The sequence below is a fragment of the Gallus gallus genome, chromosome 3 (genome assembly GCF_016699485.2).
Source record: "Gallus gallus isolate bGalGal1 chromosome 3, bGalGal1.mat.broiler.GRCg7b, whole genome shotgun sequence".
Lineage (NCBI taxonomy): Eukaryota > Metazoa > Chordata > Aves > Galliformes > Phasianidae > Gallus > Gallus gallus.
The window spans coordinates 93,106,437-93,124,617 of record NC_052534.1 but is presented as its reverse complement, the minus strand read 5'-3'; the positions used below and the strand labels follow the sequence as shown (position 1 = coordinate 93,124,617).

Below are 18,181 nucleotides of genomic sequence, written 5' to 3'. Positions count from 1 at the left end.
TTATAGTAATGCCAAAGCTTTGCCTTTTGGCATATTTCTCTGTCTGCCATGTGGTTTTCTAATAGAAAATTCCAACCCTTTGTAAAATATATGTTGAAATATTAAACTCATGTTTCATTTTTGTCATGTTGAATCAGAATCTGTCACATATGGACTTGGAATATTATTTCTTTTAACAAATAATTTCATTTCTTTTAATGATAAAGCTATTATTCTACACGGCAGGATTGTGTTTGTGTTTACTTGATATTTTGTATCCCTTGAAGTTCTGCCAAAATAAAGCCACACCTTTATTTGCCATTATAACTAAGTATTTGACAACTAGATCAGAGTTTGGGTGCTTGCCCCTGATAAGAAAATAAATTGGTGATTGTTATAATTAAGCAAAAGGAAAATGCCTTCAAAGGGTCGGCGATTTTGTTATCTTACTTTCCAAAATGGTTAGAGAATTCAATCAGCCTGATGGGCTCCCAGCCAAACGGTTATCATATTATAACCACATCGGTCAAATTGTTTACCTAATCACTTTGTATTCAAACATGCACACAGAATAAAAGTTTCGTAGTTTAGTGGAAAATATGATATCTTAAATGTGTCAGAATAGTTGATACTTATCCGTTTCAATGCAATGAGTGTTCCAGTATATAATTTGATACTTGACTGTGGACATATATCTCTTTCCAGCTGTACAACACTGCTTCCACCATTTAGATTATTTTCAAGTACTTACCACTGCCACTCTTTTGTAGGGGACAGCCTCAAAGCTACTGGTGGAGCTACTTGTGAAAATCTGCCTGTTTCAGTCAAGATAAACTATATTAACAAAGAAAGTTCTAATATTTAAACAGAGACAAATATAATGAACTAGATTATTTTGATGGAAAGAAGAAAAACAACTGTATTGTAACTGTCCATCTGCCAAAATTTTTGGAACCACTTGACTAGACTTGACAAAGAGTATGAATGTTCAAGATATGTAAAATGTTGTGGCTATATATTAATTCATTTATCCTCTTTTTTTTTTTTTTTTTTTTTTTACTGCTGACTTGCAAGAAAAATAGGCTTAGTTGCATATTTAAGTAAAATAGGAAGTATCTTTCAGGAAGGGAAAAAAATGGGAGTGAAAAAAATAATGGAAGAACAGCAAATGGAAAAGGATCACTATAAGCTTTATTCAATGAAATTATTCTCCAGTACCAACAGTGAATCAGAGACAGCAGTTACAGGAGTACAAGGTTATCTCAGGAATCTCAGAACCTGACTAGGAGGAGGGAGAGAAGGGGAGTTATCATGCATTCTTGCAAAAGATTTTCATCTCAGAAAAAAAAAAAAATTGCAAAGGAAAATTCTACAGGAGGAATAGTATTAGTAACAGTGCTTGAAGCCAGAGCTATATTCAAGAAGTTAACAGTGTGTAATGCCTGATATCACCTGCTCTGTAAACTTTGCAGAGAGGCTGCCTATGGGAGCTCACTGCTGCTCACGGCCCTGGGGTTCTTTCAAGCAATAATGTGTTCTGAGTCTTTCCTCTAATTTTTCAAACAGTAAGTAGAGAGGGCAAAAAGGCAGAAAACAGCTGTTGTAGCATGGCATGTGATATTTGTATTTTTCTGATTCTAAATGATAATGGCAAAGGGCTCTGCCCTCATTTATACCAGTGTGTGTGTCCCATCAGAGTCACCTTAGCATTATAAATAAAACTTAATTCTCCTCTACTAAGTTAGCAAGATTTTTTGTTGTGTTGTCAAAACAAGGTAGAGGTTGGTTGAATTTAAAAAATAAGGGCATAGGATTATGGGAAACCACAGGGTGAGGAGTGGCTGAATTTTAAAAGCAAAGCTAAAAAGGAAGAATTGAAATTTGGAGACTTTATTCTGTCTTTGCAACTCCCTCCTCTTCCCCTTGCTGCTCTTACACATTCAGAATTCACAGATCTGCATAGATGCACCTCATAGCATCTGACTATAACCATACTGAAATCTGTCTCCTAGAAGAAATTTCATTTACTGCCTAGCCTATCTCCATCTTCAGTCTCCAGCCACATCCAGTTCTCACCAGTCTTGAAAAGTCACAGGTCTGGGTTCACTTACACTTTAGAATGAAAAAAAAAAGGATGAGCTGTACATAAAAAGCTTCCTGAGAGGCTGCGTCTCCTGCATAATTTCTTTCTGATTCTGGTGAATGCGATTTACCACATTCTACAAGTAAGCTACAACCCTAAGAATCACAGAATCATAGAATCAAAGAATAGCTTGGGTTGGAAGGAACCTCAGGGATCATCAAGTTCCAACCCCTCTGCTGCAGGCAGGGTTGCCAACCACTAGATCAAGTACTAGATCAGGTTGCCCAGGACCCCATCCAACCTGGCCTCTAGGGATTGGGCATCCACAACCTCTTTGGAAAGCCTGTGCCAGTACCTCTCAGTGAAAAATTTCCCCATGTCATCTAATCTAAATCTCCTCTCTTTTCATTTAGAACCATTTTCCCTTGTCCCATCGCTATCTACCCATGTAAAAGATTTCTCTCCTGCTTATAAACTCCCTTTAAGTATCGGAAGGTTGGAATAAGGTCTCCCCAGTCTTCTCCAGGCTGAACAAGCCCAACTCCTTTTGTCTGCCTTCATAAGAGAGGTGCTCATGGCCTTCATCTGGACCCTCTCCAACAGTTCCACGTATTTCCTGTATAGGCGTACTGGGCCTGGATGCAGTACTCCAGATGAGGCCTCACAAGAGCAGAGTAGAGAGGAACAGTCACATCCCCCACCCTGCTGGCCATCCTCTCTTAGGAAGAGTTTGGGACTGGTTCTAAATCTTTATCATCCTTTTACCAGAGATGCTCTGAAAGTAATGCCTCCAATTTTATTATGTTGACCAACACCTATCAGAGGCAGATGATGGTATGGCACTTGGGGTTGAAAATTCTTGACAATATTCTCTTAAATTTTGTTGCTGTGCAAGAGATGGCAGCAGAGTAGCAGTCTGACAAAATGTTGTCTGACAGAGAAGTGCATATAAAGCAAATTGAATTCCTCCATGTGGAGAAAATGGCAACCGGTGACATTCACTGATGACTGCTGAACATTTATGGAGTCCAAACAGTGGATGTGAGTACTATTATGCGGTGGGTGGTGCATTTCAGCAGTGGTGATAGCAACAGTGGGTCATGTCCTTTGGAGCAGATTTTTACAAGTGTGACACACAGACTCTTGTTCATCACTAATGAAAATTCATAGCTCATAATGGTGACTATGTTGAAAAATAGTGTACTGTAGCTGAGAATTTGCTCTATCAAATAGTGTTATTGTGCTCTTTGAATCTGTTGTGATTTCCACAGAAATAAATAGGAGGCATTAATTTTGTAGTGACCCAGATATATTTTTTGAGAAAGAGTAATGATGTTAAGCATTGTAAGATTAATTGCTTATAGAAGTGATTTGTGCTCTGTGGGAAGATTTGAGGCATTTGTTCACGTATTTTCTGTATCCTAAAAATTGGAACATACACATTAATGAGACTAAAGGAAAGAGAGAACATTTGACCTGGAAATTCACAAACAAAAGAAATGAAGATTTAGTATTTTCAGTGGACTTGCAGGAGGAAAGGGGAAGGATAGTGATAAAATTTGCAATTTTGTAATTTATTAAAAAACAAAACCAAGAAAACTGGATAATAAGTGATAAGGTAGATTTTGTTCATCCAGGAGAATTCTGGAAAATCCAGAGTTAATCCCTAATCCCTGTGTTCTCCATTTGGATTATTTGTGTACAATTCAATTTTCTTAAATATAAAAGTTGGGAGTGATCTACAGGTTATTGACTAGGCGCCAGTGAATAAATTAAAATTTGAAACTTGATTTGGCTATAACTGAAGTTGGATAACCAGATATGAATAATTTAATTTTTCCCCCAAACAATTCCCAACAAATCTATAAAAACAGCAAACCATTCATGAACAAGATCTACTTCACCGTGACATTCCCAGTCTGACAGTTGGTTGAGTTTTCACCAACTTGCCCCATCCTTGCCAGTTCTTAACATTGATTTGAACAATATTCAGTGAAGCGTGGCTTGAAATATCTTAAGAGTTTAATGCTTTTTCATGTGTTTCTAAGTCAAGAATGTAGAAACACTTCTTAGATTAATATGAAGACCTTTCATCACTGACTCATGTCCCTGAAGAGAGAAATGACAGCACAGTCCACATGGGTGCCTGGAAATCTTAGTGATAGTTTAGGGCACTAGAAGGGTATGAGAAGGGACAAGCAGCTGGACCTTTACTTTCAGCTTCCAGGATAGGAATGCAGAGAAGGAATCTGCAACTATAAATATGCTTATACAAACCTAGCCAGAAGCAGTGCCTTGGCTTTGAACACATGAGAAACAAACTGGACAATAAAGTCCAGTTTGAAACTGGGGGAAATATCGCTAACAAAATGGGCAAAGTGTAAGAAATCCAGTGTTCTCTGACAGGCCACTTAGCTGATTAATTATGAGGTACATTCAGATAGCTCCTTATAATTATGATTATTATATCATTACGAGTTATTATAAATTTGATATTGCATTGTCTTTTATATAATGTTTTACAGTTACTGCAATATGCATATGCCCTATAAATCTTTATACATTTTTCAAGATCTCTTATGCCTGAGAGATTGGATGAAAGATGTCAGCCAGTTGCTGAGTGAAGAATTGCAGTCAGGGTGGGAGCTGTTGAGCCTGAGGGTAAGGAAAGAACAATAGGAGGGTGAAGCCTGGAGCTGCCAGTGGCAGCTGTCATGGTACCTAATGCAAGAACTGTGAGCATAAGGTGAACTACTGAGAAGGGGAAATGCGTAGACAAACAGCTGCAGTAGAGCATATCACTGCAAGACCTTATAGATGAAATTGTAGCTCTTTTCAAATCAGCATGAAACTTGCCCTTGAATTCAAGGTAAGCAAGATTGTCCCCCTTTGTTATCGGTATGAGTTTATTTGCCTTCTGAAAGAGAAAGTATGGTGCTAGGTTTTATACTTTACTTTTCAAATGTTCATGTAAAACAAACAAAATTTTAATTCACAGAATCATAGACTATCCCAAGTTAGAAGGGACCCATGAGGATCATCAAGTCTAACTCTTGGCTCCACAGAGGACCACTCAAAACATAGACCATAGGAATGAGAGTGTTGTCCAGATGCTTCTTGAACTCTGTCAGCTTGGTGCTGTGACCAGTTTCCTGGGGAGTCATTTCCATGTTCCATGTAATTGAGAGGACTTAAAGATGCTGAGTGCCTGGATACTCACCTATCACACCCTTTACAAGAGTTAAGCACTGAAAAGCAGGGAAAAAACAGTCAATGATATAATAAATACTTACACTTACCCATCACAAACACATTACTTCTATCATGTGAAAAGACATTAATTCTCCTTTGAAAAACAAGTACTTTAACTCATGGACAGTAGACTTTTAAAATAAAAATATCATTTTGCCATCAGGTATACTTAAGTAATCATAAGAGAGTCTCCATTAATAGGCTTAGGTTAAATAATTTCATTTGTTCAGAAAGATTTTGAAAAACCTTGATAATAGAATGGGCCTGGTCTTCAAAATGAGTCAGAAAAAGGATGTTTCAACTGAAGTATGACTTTGTCATACTTTCCCTTTTTATTGTAAGTTTTGCATAAACAAAATGGAGTATTAGGCAGTTTGTTTCATAAGATTATTGAAATTTGCTCTGTTTTCCCTTTTGTCAGAGCTAAGTAATTTGATACCCAAGATTATATCAAAACATAACTATCTTAAGTATGAGTGTCTGTATTGCTGTGATTATCTGTAAGACCTCACACATTTTTGTCTTATTTGTCTGACAAAAAACTCTATCCTAATCACAGAAAAAAAGAAATTATGCAAAATCATAACTGTCATTTAAATCTGAGTTTTTCATTTTGGTGGTTACTAATGTGAAGAAAACGTTGAGTTGTTTGAATAAATTTGTAGAGACTAAGGTAAAACACTTCCAAAGGATATGCATGGTTCCTATTAATCTCAATGGTATGTAACTTTGATATAAGGTAAATTAGGTACCGCAATTTAGCCTTTCTTGCAGAATAAGAAAGTTAAAAAATGTGTATCAACAAAACTGATAGACATAACATGAAAAAGGAACAAATGAAAAACACAATTATGCTACTAGTTGTGGAATTTGTCTGTATGTCTTCAGCATACAGGAGAACTAGAGAACAAAACAGGATTAAAATACCAGGTACACATATAAAAATAAAGAGAAAATTCACTACTGACACAAATGTGAGATACAAAAATAAAAAATAAAAATCCCATAATTGTCCAGTAGAAGTGTTTTACATTTGTTTTCACATTCCTCTGATTCTTGAAATATTAGCTAGGACCAATGCAAGTTTCATGGATGACAACACCTGTATATGAAAATTCAAACTAAGCTTTTAAAGAATAAGAGACATAACGGAAATGGAGGCTAACCTGTCGCAGAATTTAAAATCCAGCAATTCTTATGACAACCTCTAACTACCAAAATTGTTCAACAGAAGGATGAACACGTATCTTCACAGAACTAAAGAAGATACTCCGTCTAAAGCCTAGCTACACAAATGTCCAGAAATACTTCTTTTTTTTATATGTTTGTCAATAACTTGTTCTTGTTGATCTCATTAGTAAGAGAAAATTATAATCACTTTCACAAAAACCATGAACCTGTTGTTGAAACTAATGTGAAAAATTTCCAGATTAAAAAAAGGAATCTTAATTTGCATTAATTATTTATTCAAATGTAATTGGTGATATAGAAAATTTATCAAGGTAAGCATATCTCTTTGCAATTGAAAAGTCAGTATTCAGAATCTCAATTTGGAACTGCCACTTAGTAAGTAATCTATCAAATAAAACCTACAAAGAACCCAACACAACTATTTAGTCAAGAAATTTATTGTAATTAAAGGGCATAATTATTTTGGAGGACATTATATTCATTACAAGTAACCATTTATAAACATTCATAGTGTCATAAATCAATCCCTCCAACTTATATTTTCACTTATCTGGAAGGTTAAAAGGTTAATGTCAGTCATTCCTTTTGTTTGTTTATAATAATTCCTTTTTCTTTTTTTCTTTGAAGATCTTCACTCAGAAGTAGGGCCCTAAATGATGTACATACTTGTATAATGTAAAAGCATTTCACAAGGTGAATAAGAGCAGTCCTGGGACTAGAGGAAGCCCATAACATATATGGCTTTCCAGAGAAGACGGAAGTTCTCATTCTTGACTTCTACCCTTGTAATTGATGATCAATTGATGATCATGAATCTAATAGGACTTGTTTGGAGGTGATTTTATGCTACAAAAAATTAATTTGCATAACTCTATGTAATAGAATAGCATTACATGTCTGTGTCATGTGCGTTGAAATTTAGGGGACTTCTTCATTTAATGAAGACTTCTGGGATAATGACAACATTGGGCTTGGTCACAGGTAACATTTGAGCATCCACTTCTAATGAAATTTGACATACTGAATTAAGTGCTTTGTTCCTAATGTTAAAAAAATGCTGTTCTCTACACCCAATGGAAGTATGAAAGAGAGGGATCCCCGAATCTGCCTCCTGAGTAAGTATCTAAAATTAGGTTTTGGATATGAGCATCCATCATGGACCACCAACCTCTTCGTTTCTTTGGAAACACTGGAAGTCTTATTACTTAGCTCTTCCATATTGAACAAGTGCATTTGCCCTAAAAATGGGAAATATAGGTTTAATTCCTATCTTAATGGTCAACTGGATACAAGTCTTCATTGCAAGTGGACCCTGCACCTTACACTGAACTATACTAGTAACGTAGAAACTTCTGCTCCTTCCTATTGACACTGCTCTTCAAGAATGAGAAAATGACAGGTCTGTAAGTAAAACAGGAAAGTCCCTGATTATCTTCACTTTACCCTTTATGCATTTTTGCTTTTATTTTTTGTTGTTATATGGCTATTATTTTTTATATTCTTATTAAATATTGCAGGGAACCATGCAAAAAACTTTTATTTCTGAGCGCTCTAATCACTTGACTACAGAATCAGCTCATTTAATAACTGATTACCAGCATTTCTGATACAAAACAATTGTTCCAACAAGAGCTGTGGAGGAGTCATTTGTTGCTATCCAAAGAAGTTCAAAATGAACTTCTCGGACTATGTAAGTACTCTCCTGAAGCACAATGTTTAACTTCCAGGGACTACAGCACTGTTTGTCATTAAGACTAAAAGTCTGTTTTTAGAGCCAACCTTCAAATCCTTTTCTTCTCTTTTTCTAATGTCCTGGTTATCTCAAGTCCAAGAGCAGTCTCCAGTAATGCTAGGTTATCGCACATGATTTGAAAAACAGTTCTAGCACCTGCAGAATTCAAGATGACTGTAAAAATCATAAATGTCTATAAGTACCGAAAGGACAGTGAAAAGAGGACAGAACAAAGCTCTTTTCTGTGGTATCCAGTGCCATGACGAGAGGCAATGGACACAAACTGGATCATGGGAGGTTCTGTCTGAGAACTGGGAGCACTTAAGTGTTGGGTGGGTGACTGAGCCCTGGAACAAGTTACCCTGGCTGTGAAGCTCCTCCTTGGCTAATATCTGAAAGCTGCCTGGATGTAGTGCTGGGCGTCCAGCTCTGGGTGTCCTGGCTGGAGCAGAGGTTGAACCAGGTGGATTCAGAGGTCCTTTCTAAGCCAAAAAAAAAAAAGCTGCTTTTATGTCTTAGGACAAAAACCTTGTCGGGATAGAGGGTTGCTTATTTCCCTTGCCGAGCTCTGCTGTTGGAAGGGACAGATTGACTATTTCCATCAAGAACTGTGGAGTTCATACCAGTTCCCATGCCCTAGCAAGCCACACTCACCTATATAACCATTTGCTATTGAAATTTGTTAATTTTTCAAGAAAGAGAGGAAAGCTGGTGACGTTATGAGATCAATCAGTCTATAGATGTATCTACCCTTTTATGTTGGCGGTGGTTTTTTCTTTCTGTGAACAATATAGTCCAGCCAGCTGCTGGCAACTTGCTCTTCTAGGAGTGCTAACCACTAAGTTTTTCCCTTGCCAGGGTGAGCAGCATGCCTGCTAGCAGTATTTTCCATTTTGCAGGTGTTAACTACCCTTTACCTCTCACATTGCTCAGTTGGTTAGCAGTTTTGCAAGACCTGATGTACATCCTGTGTGCCAGAAAGCTCCTCCTTTTTGCCTCACTGCTCTTAAAATAAAATTGCCTTCCCATCACCCCTCAGCTCCCAGAAGGACAGGGTGTGTGACGGCACTGAGGCCAGCAGGCACGGGTGCTGGGGCGGGTGAGCTGGGTGGGATGCGCGGGGCTGTGGGCCCATTACTGCGAGGTCAGCGTGCCTGTCAGGCTGGGGCTGTGCCTGCAGGTTTCGGGCTCCCTGTCACTTCCAATGACTTCCTTTTCAGCTCTCTCTCTGGCTGAGGAGGATGGCCTGCAGGTGGCCCAGTAGCTAGCTGTCTCCGGAGCTGCCGGGGAGCTGCGTGCGTGTGTGACCTGAATTGCAGCGCCTGGGCTGAAGGCCCTCGTTTACATGCAGCGTGCGTAAGCAAGAGGCACAGAGCAGCCCTGCTGATATGGCTGTTGTATAGCAGTTATTGCTTCAACACATTTAGACACAGCACCTCTGTAATTTGTCTCGACGTGATATCATCTTTTGTCTCAGCAAACTGACCCTTTTATCTGTCTTAGTTCTGCTTTCTTTAGCTTTCCCAGTTTCTTGCCAGCAGTGACAATGGACAACGGCAAAGGAGGAAAAAATAGAATATTCAGATGGCGACAGCAGAAGTAATAACTGACTTCAAAGTTATTCACAGTTTTAAGGTGTTTTTGGATTTTTTTTTTGTTGTTATTTTGCTTTTAATTGAAGCATGGGTAGCATGCATGAGAAATGCTTGTGCTACGTGACAGTTCTTGTTCAGCTATTTGAAAACTGCTGTGAATCTCACCTCTGAAATGACATGTAAAGAGTACATTGCAGCTCCTTCTTAAAGCAGTACTTGAAGTACTATTAAACAATTAAAATGAGGTATTAGAGTAGATATTGTTTTAAATTGTCCTAAATGCATTTGTGAGATAACTGTTCCTTTGTACTCGTAGATAAAATACTGGGACTGATGGAGGTTTTGTCTCCCGAAAATGAATTTTCTGTCTCCTGCTCATGTCCTCTTCCTACTCTTCTCCAACAGAGAAGTCATTGGAAAGTGGTAGTGAGTGACTCTTGTGCCGAGGAATTTCACTTTTGTTGTATGGACAGCTTATTTTGACCAGGGAAATGCAAATAATGCAAAATGAGATGACCATGGTTATCTCTACATTTCTATCCTGTTGACCCCGAGACATTATATGAGGAATGAGAGGAGTTCAGTAAGCCAGCAGCAAGCAGGCTTTCACCTACTGAAAAGTTCTTTCAACTACTGAAAAGTTCTCTTGAACAGCTATATCATGTAATACAGAGACATAGATATGTGAAATGGAGAATTAATAGTACCTCTGATATAAAATACATAACAGTAATGATAATGTGAATATAGAAAAGAAGAATGTGCATAGAAGATAGGAAAATACCTAAAAGCAAGAATAAAAATAATTCGAAGTATCTCAGAAAGGAATCCCTACCTTAGTCACCTTACCTGTGTTTGGTGACTAAGTTTCAAAAACAGATTGAACACAGAGGAAGCCCCTTTTTTGTTATTTTAGTCAATAAACAGGACTTTTCAGTCTGAACATATAAATGGATATAAACAATAGACGTCTCGGCAGAGCAAAGGCAAACATTATCTTTATTGGCTACTTGCCAGTCAAGCTGCTGCTTTCCCCAAAGAAAGTCCTATATCTCTGTTTTACACCTCTGACATTTCCTAATCCTATAACTTTCACTTAGCTTAATGCTAAATTGACCTAAACTGCCTGTAATAGTAACTCACATATGCTAAACTGCTATTCATATTCTTACCCTATTATATCTCTCATGTTTATCATATTTGGCTTCCTATATTATTGTAAATTAAATACTATGCCTAGACCCACTAAAAGGGTTAGGATTAAATGATAGGTCTATGCTGTTCTATAAAGATTTTAGGATTTAGGATGGAGAATGATTCTGAATAATAATAATAGTATTGCAGGTTTTACCACTTCTTTGCTTAGTTTTCTTTTTTTATTTATTTTTTATTTATTTATTTATTTTTCTCTGTAAATTGGTAGTTTGCTAATGTATTTTTAAAAATGGTACCAAGGGCTCCTGTGGCACATTCTTTCTCCCTTTTTACTGAGTGTTTATGAGACAAGTCAGAACAGTTATCAGCAGTTTTCAATAGTATCGAGGGTATTGTTTTGAATATTTTCAATGGGCTTTTTTTTCTTTCAACCATTCTCCAATAAAGTAGGGACTGAAAGTAATATGAAAATAGATCAAATAAGCAGGATTTCTGTAACAGAAAGTGTTATGATTATTATATCACATTTGAAACTATTAAGGGGTAATATTTACAAATATTCATTTAAGGGGCTTGAGGGAGAGCCTTAGTCTCTATCCGTTTATTTCCATTGTATCAAAGGAATTTGAATTTTCATAGTTAATTTTAAGCAGAGTTTTTCATCCTAATTTCCAATCAAGGGTTGAAATTCTGATTGTCTCTGGGCAATACTGTTCTGGGGCATGTGATTGTAAGAGTCCAAAGCTAAAGTGCTGTGCAAAACGTAGAGAAAAGACATCAACTAGTACAAAACCATTAGTTCCTATCCCCCATTCTTTTTATTTTTTTTTAATAGGTATAAATGTGACTAAGTTTAGTGCATGCTGATTTTCGTGTATGTAGGAAGCTGAGGCTGATGGAGGAGAATATGGTGTTTTGGGATGAGACAGCCTGCCTGAGCAGCAGAAGCAAGTGGGTCACGGGCAGGCAGAGTTCAGTAAACAACAGCATATGTGCCTCGCAGTGCTTCTTGCTGTTCCCTCAAGCAGAGTCTGGCTAGCCAACCTTCCCATCTCGGGAGTGAGCTCTTCTGACCTTTATCAGAGCAGAAAGCTGCTGACATCGGGGACCTCAGGGCTGCAGAGGTACCCTTCCTCGCCTACTTCTGGCACAGTTAACAGCAGGAAGTGATGGGGACAACGTGTGTCACTATGGCCTGCGTTGTGTGGGAAGATGGGAAAGGAGTGCTTTCCCCTTATCTCCAGATCTGCTTGGTGACTTTTGGATGAATATTTTATAGCACTGACTCTCCCAGGGGAAGTCCAGCAGCCTGCTGGGGAGGAGTGAAGGTGCTTATATTGCCAGTTCTCAGACTTCTGTTCTGACAGTGACAAGCATTTCCATAACCCTCTTGTGGCTACCTCACAGAAACATCTAAGATTAACATATAAAGCTGTTCTCTGCCACCATGTATAATAGCACATGTACATATAAACATTTGCAATGTGCATGAGGTCATGGTGGAGATGATTTCATGAACCAACTCCCAGGGGTAAGATACATGATGAATACATTTTTTTTTTTCTGTAACCATGATTTTTTAAAGAAGTATGTGAGTATATTCATAAGTACAGAGTTAAACCTGATATGACCTTTTATGGACATATTTAGATCATCTAAATATTCATCTAATCATTTATGACTGCCTCATTTTTTTCTTAATTCAGTTATGAATAAATGTGGATTTTCAAAGGCAGAGAAATGATTCTTCAGTTCTCTAAACAACAGAAGCCTGGAAAATTCAGCCAAAAATTCTCACATCTATCCTAAAAGTAGGGCATATCTCTGAGGTAGATACCTTATTCAAAATTTTCAAGTGGTACAGAGCCCTCTTGTCCCATGGTTGCTTTGGCTGTTATAAGGGGGACTAACATTTCCAGTCTGGCATTATCTATTTGCCCCCTAGATGATCTTGTGCCAAATGTACTAAGTAATCTTTCCCCACTCTCTCTCAGGTTTCAGTCAAATCTCTGTGAGCCAGGTATAAACCGGTTTAATTTAACAGGCACAAGTGTTTTAGCTGAAATGGAACTAATGGGTCAAAATCCTGGGTGCAGCTCAGCTTTAACAAAGTAGATCCCTAGGCTTGCCATGCTGATGGCTTTGCAGTCGGCTGGTGAAAGCCAGGAGAACTCAGACTTGTGTCCTCTGGGGATGGCAATGCCTGATGCCCTTTGGGGCTGCCTGCCTTTGGTTGCCCCATCCGGGAAGGAAGGGTTTTCACCAGAGATTGAGGGGCACCTTGTGTCCTCCCCAGGGCCTGGACAAGGCTTAGGCAGGAGACGTATTGTTACAGCTGACATACTGTAACACATTAGCTGCCTTAATTCGATTTCTGAACTGTCCTAAAGCCCCCCCGGGAAAAGGTATGTTTTTAACTATGCTATAATCTGTTGGTAGACATGTGGATTGTAATTTAATACCCATCAATTGCCTGGTGTTAGGTTCCTCAGTTGCAATTACTTAGACTGGATGAAATGTGTCAAAATGAATAATGTCCTGTCTATATGGAGATTAAAAAGTGTTAAAAACATATTTTATCTTGGCAAGGTAAGGGTTACATTTAATTTATAAAATATTTTGCTTTAACAAAGTCTGTGCATAGAGGAGACCCATGCACAGGAGTTCCTTGCTAATACAGACAGGAGAGCATCTTTGACAGCGAGAGTTAAATGTTACTACTGGAATGGTTTGAGTGCTTTTTATTCATAAAAAATAGCAACATGTAAAATGAAATAAAACCTCCAAGTGAATGAATGACTGCTAAGAATAAGACCTTATGAACTGTGGTTTTTTATGGTTCAGTCCCCAACTATTTTTAATTTCCTCCGTCCTGGAGATCATGTCCCCATCACAGGGCTGGCAGAAGCGATTGCATGTCCACACTTCAGCTGCTGCAGGCAAAGTCTCGTGGCATAACCCTGATTCTTCTTCACTCCTCGTGCGAGCATGGCTGTTGGTGCTGGGCACCGACACGTATTCCTTTTCTGCTTGCTTTGCCACAGGAGGGGTAACCTCTGCAAAAAGGTGAAACACACAGTTGGGTAATAGCTGCAGGAGCCACTAGAGTTCATCTGGTGAAACATTTCTTTCTTGCCTTCTAAAAAGGGTTTTCTGCTAGAAAAGGAGGATTTTTTTTAAGCTACATATTTGGATTAAGTATATATCCTGAAAAAAAAAGCCAACAAAAAAACACAACAACAACAAAAATATCACCTCCCTCAAAATAATTAACAAAATGTAAGCCTCAGAAATGGAATAATTCCTCTCTGTCTCCACCTCTACATGGAGTCAAATGTAAATGCCCTATGCAACTTGAACACAATCAATCAACATCATCCTTAGGTATCATGATCAGTGTTCAGGGATCCCTCTTCTACATTTTTTATAAAAAATACAGAGAAGTGTGATTTAATTCATGGCTCTACCTAGCATTTTTCTTCAAACATTATTTAATGCTTCATTCTGATATGTGAAAGAACTCAGCTTCAGTTTAGAGCACTATTATTCTGGCCGTTATACATGAACTATGGCAGAAGCTTCTTTTATCCGCTGTTATTCCCTCTGATGCTCTCTGCCTCTTTTCTTTCCCTCAGCAATGTTCCGCTTCACTCCTGGAAGCCCTTCTCCAGATCCCTGAGCTTTCCTGGTTTAGCTGCTATATTTCTCCTACACTCTTGAATCCTAGTGATGTGTGGTCCTTAAAATTCAACGCATACCCTGTGTGGTATCTCTCACCTTAGGTCGAATCTTACTCCTCTCTTGCAGGGAATACCTGAGGAGGAGGAGTGCAATCTAACAAGGCAGCCTTCTTAATTCCTACTTCTGTGATCCCAACCTACTCATCTCTCCTGACGCTGAGTTGTATTGGCTTGTGGCCTGCTGACAAGCAGGCTCTGTGCAGCACAGTGCTGGGATGCACCAAGCAGCTCCCCCTGGGCAGCCCAGCAGTGCTGGCAATGGCAGTGCTGCTGCAATCTTACTTTCCTCAGGCTGGGGGAAGAAATGAGGCATTAGGACACATGGTGGGAGGAAGGGGAGCTGTTTGCTTTCTGATAGACGTGATATGCTTGCAGAATATTTATAAAGCTTTATTTGGGGCTTTCTTTTGTCATTTTGATAATAACTGAACATCTGTATATTTTTTTCTTCCAATTCATATGCAGATACGCATGCAGCAGAGAGGCTGCTAAAATCCCAGAAACTGGAGGCCATGCAGTTTTGCCGTTTCATTCTTTGCCAGCTCAAGATGTTTGTTAATGATGTCAGCACTCTGACATTTTTTTCTTTCCAGGATGCTGATTTACAATTTAACATATGAGCAGGGATGTTGCAGGCAGTGGAGAGAGGGTGGAGAGAAAGGAGTTTCCCACCTCAAGGGTGCAGTTTGCCCTCTGTGGGGCTGGACGTCTCACTCCTCTTCTTAAAATTAATACACTTTTCAGAAGTCTAAAAATCAAAGGGCTACTGAATGAACTAAAGGCTATTAATTTTTCTCAGTTTTTAATTAGGTGAAGTTGCACTTTAGCCTTTTCCAGCCTGTGAGACTTTTGACAGTTTCCTTTGCTTATCTTTTGATCTAAATGGCAAGTGTCTGGTGTCACTGCTCCCAGCTAGAACGAGAATGACTTCTGGCAGTAATCCTCATGTCCCCAAGGACCTGCAACATTTTCATGTCATTGTCCTCATCATGGGAATATTGTACTGATGGCACAGATCTTCCCTTGAGTCAGCGCTGTGGTTGGCACTGCTTGATACAAGAGAAGTTATCGCAGACACTGGATGGAATCACTTAAAGGGAAAATTTCTTCTTTAATCCCATCAGCCTGAAGTGATTCTGCCCATACCTCTCTTCAGCTGTGTCCCTCATGGTCCACAGTATGGGAAGCCACCCCTTCTGCTCCCTAGGCTTGTGCTCCCCATCTCCTTCCAAAGAAAAATGAGGTAAATAACGTTAGATGGCAGTTTTGGGATGGTGAGTTCCACCTGTATGTCTGTGGTGTGTGGGAGTGTGGAGATTAAATGTTTTTATTATCACTTTTTCCTTTACTTTCAGCCTAGGTTGTCTGTTGCCATGTGCCTCTCTGCTGTCAGAGTCACATAGACCTCTTGTCTTGCCACTTGTCTCAGAATGCTTCCCACTTAACTAGATTTTCCCTTTACTGAACTCTACTTAATTCCTATATTTTCACACAGGTTATTTCTAGCATCTTCCTACACGGTTTTCCTGGTGAAGAATAAAGATAACATTGTGCCATAACTTTTGCAGTCCCAATTTACCCAGCCGTTCATGGACGTTTTGCATCAGGAGAGGCTGAGATAATCTGCTGTGTTACTATGTTTGCAATTAATTCCCCACGACTGATGTTCTTTCTGGTTTGTAGTGCCACACATTTGTCAGTGTTAGATTTTATCTGCCACTGTGCTTCCCATTTGTCTACTGGTGGGATACTTTACAGGCACTTCCAACCTCTATTATCCTCATAGCTTTGTGTCAAATGCAAATATTATTGTTAATTGCTATTTGCATTACAACAGCGATTACATCTTGCCGTTCTTTAATTCCTGATTTATTTATGAATATTTTCAACACTGACAGCATAGAGGCTTTGCTAAGGTGAACATTGACTCTTTGTTTGTTACTTTGGCAGTGTCTAGTATGTAACAGTTCTTTGCCACCTGCCCAAGGACTACCCAATTTTCTTATTAGTCTATGAGGGTTTTGTCAAAGGCTTTAAATTCCCAGTACAAGGTGAGAGTCTGCACTACAAGAATTGGATCTATGTAGACATGATTTATCTTACTTTAGCTAGCCTAGTTCATTTCATCATATATCATTAATGGAGGTGGTTGTTAAGTTACATTTGCTCAGCATCTGCTCCTTGGTACTTTAGTCTACAAAACCTTGCTGCCTTCGTTAGCTATGAAAAGGGTAACAAGTGTCCGTACATATCTGCACTTGCATATTATTTGAGATTACTATTCTGGGCTAAAACCTCATGTGGACTTGCTTAGCATTCAAGAATAATTATACCGAAGTAAGTATTATGGAACAGACTATAAAGCACTTTTATCCCAAGAGCTTTTCTACATGAGAAAGTCATATAGGTAGGACAAAAATTTAAAATTAGTTTATTCTTTGGGCACTGGGCTGCCTCCGATCACTTCAGTTTGCCACTTGGGAAATGATTTTCAAGTGATGTGAAGAGGTTTAAAATACTCATATTCCAGGTAGCTGTGCCCACAAGGGAGAGCAGGACCAGAAGAGCTAGCAGTTACCAGGATCCATATATTTAACTATACTGTCACTGAAAAAAAAAAAAAATCACGTAAGGACAAATCTTATATTTCAAGATACAAAACCAGCCAGTTGACCAACCAGCAAAATAAATACTTAAGACATCTTGTGTCTAGGCTTGTATTTCTAACTGGTATTTAAAACAATCTGATAAGGAAAAAGGAAGTTTGAGAACAGAATCTCCAAATGTATTAAAAGCAGCATCATGCCAGTAAAAAATCTGACTTCATGTTTAGGTGAATATCTAACAATTCTTATGATAATTGTAGTTTGCTTATGGACTACAGATAATATTTTATGGCTTTTCTACATTACTACTGCCAGTTTCCTACAACTAAGTGAATACAGTGTGAGAACACAAAAAGTATGTATTCTATATTTGACTGAGCTGATTTAGATTTCAGGTCTCCAGAAAGAGACAGAAATTCTAGATGTTGCATGTCTGGGCCGAGACCATGTGTTTCATTTGAAATTCACTGATGTGCTTTGAATATTTTAGGGGTATTTCAGCATATTTCTGTGATATTTTCAGAAGCAGTGTGCCATGGTGAGACCATTTATACCATTCTGCCCATAAAGATGCAGTGCTACCGTAACTGTGAGCTTTCTGTACTTTGCAAAGGGAAAGCCAACAGCAAAATCTGGGGATGTGCCTTGCAATAGCTTCATGAAACTCAAGGAAATTGAATTTAAACTTCTGTGAATGACTTCCCCAAAGGTATCATATTCCAGTGAAATCCACAACCCCACTTTTTTTTTTTTGGGGGGGGGGGGGGGGGGGGGGGGGGGGAAGGCACGTGGGATGTGTAATCACCAGTTCTATGTCCAGTTAGAAGTTCTGATTTGCCTAAAGGAAC

At 38.6% G+C, this 18,181-nt stretch overlaps 1 long non-coding RNA gene across 2 annotated transcripts in view; it reads left to right on the top strand.

The window, feature by feature from the left end:
* The window catches only part of LOC107053144, a 188,994-nt gene that overhangs the window by 127,444 nt on the left and 43,369 nt on the right, over positions 1-18,181 (top strand). For both annotated transcript variants that reach the window (XR_006938739.1, XR_005858530.2), the window contains one exon: positions 5,061-18,042. This is a non-coding gene — a long non-coding RNA (uncharacterized LOC107053144). The remainder of the gene's footprint in view (positions 1-5,060; positions 18,043-18,181) is intronic.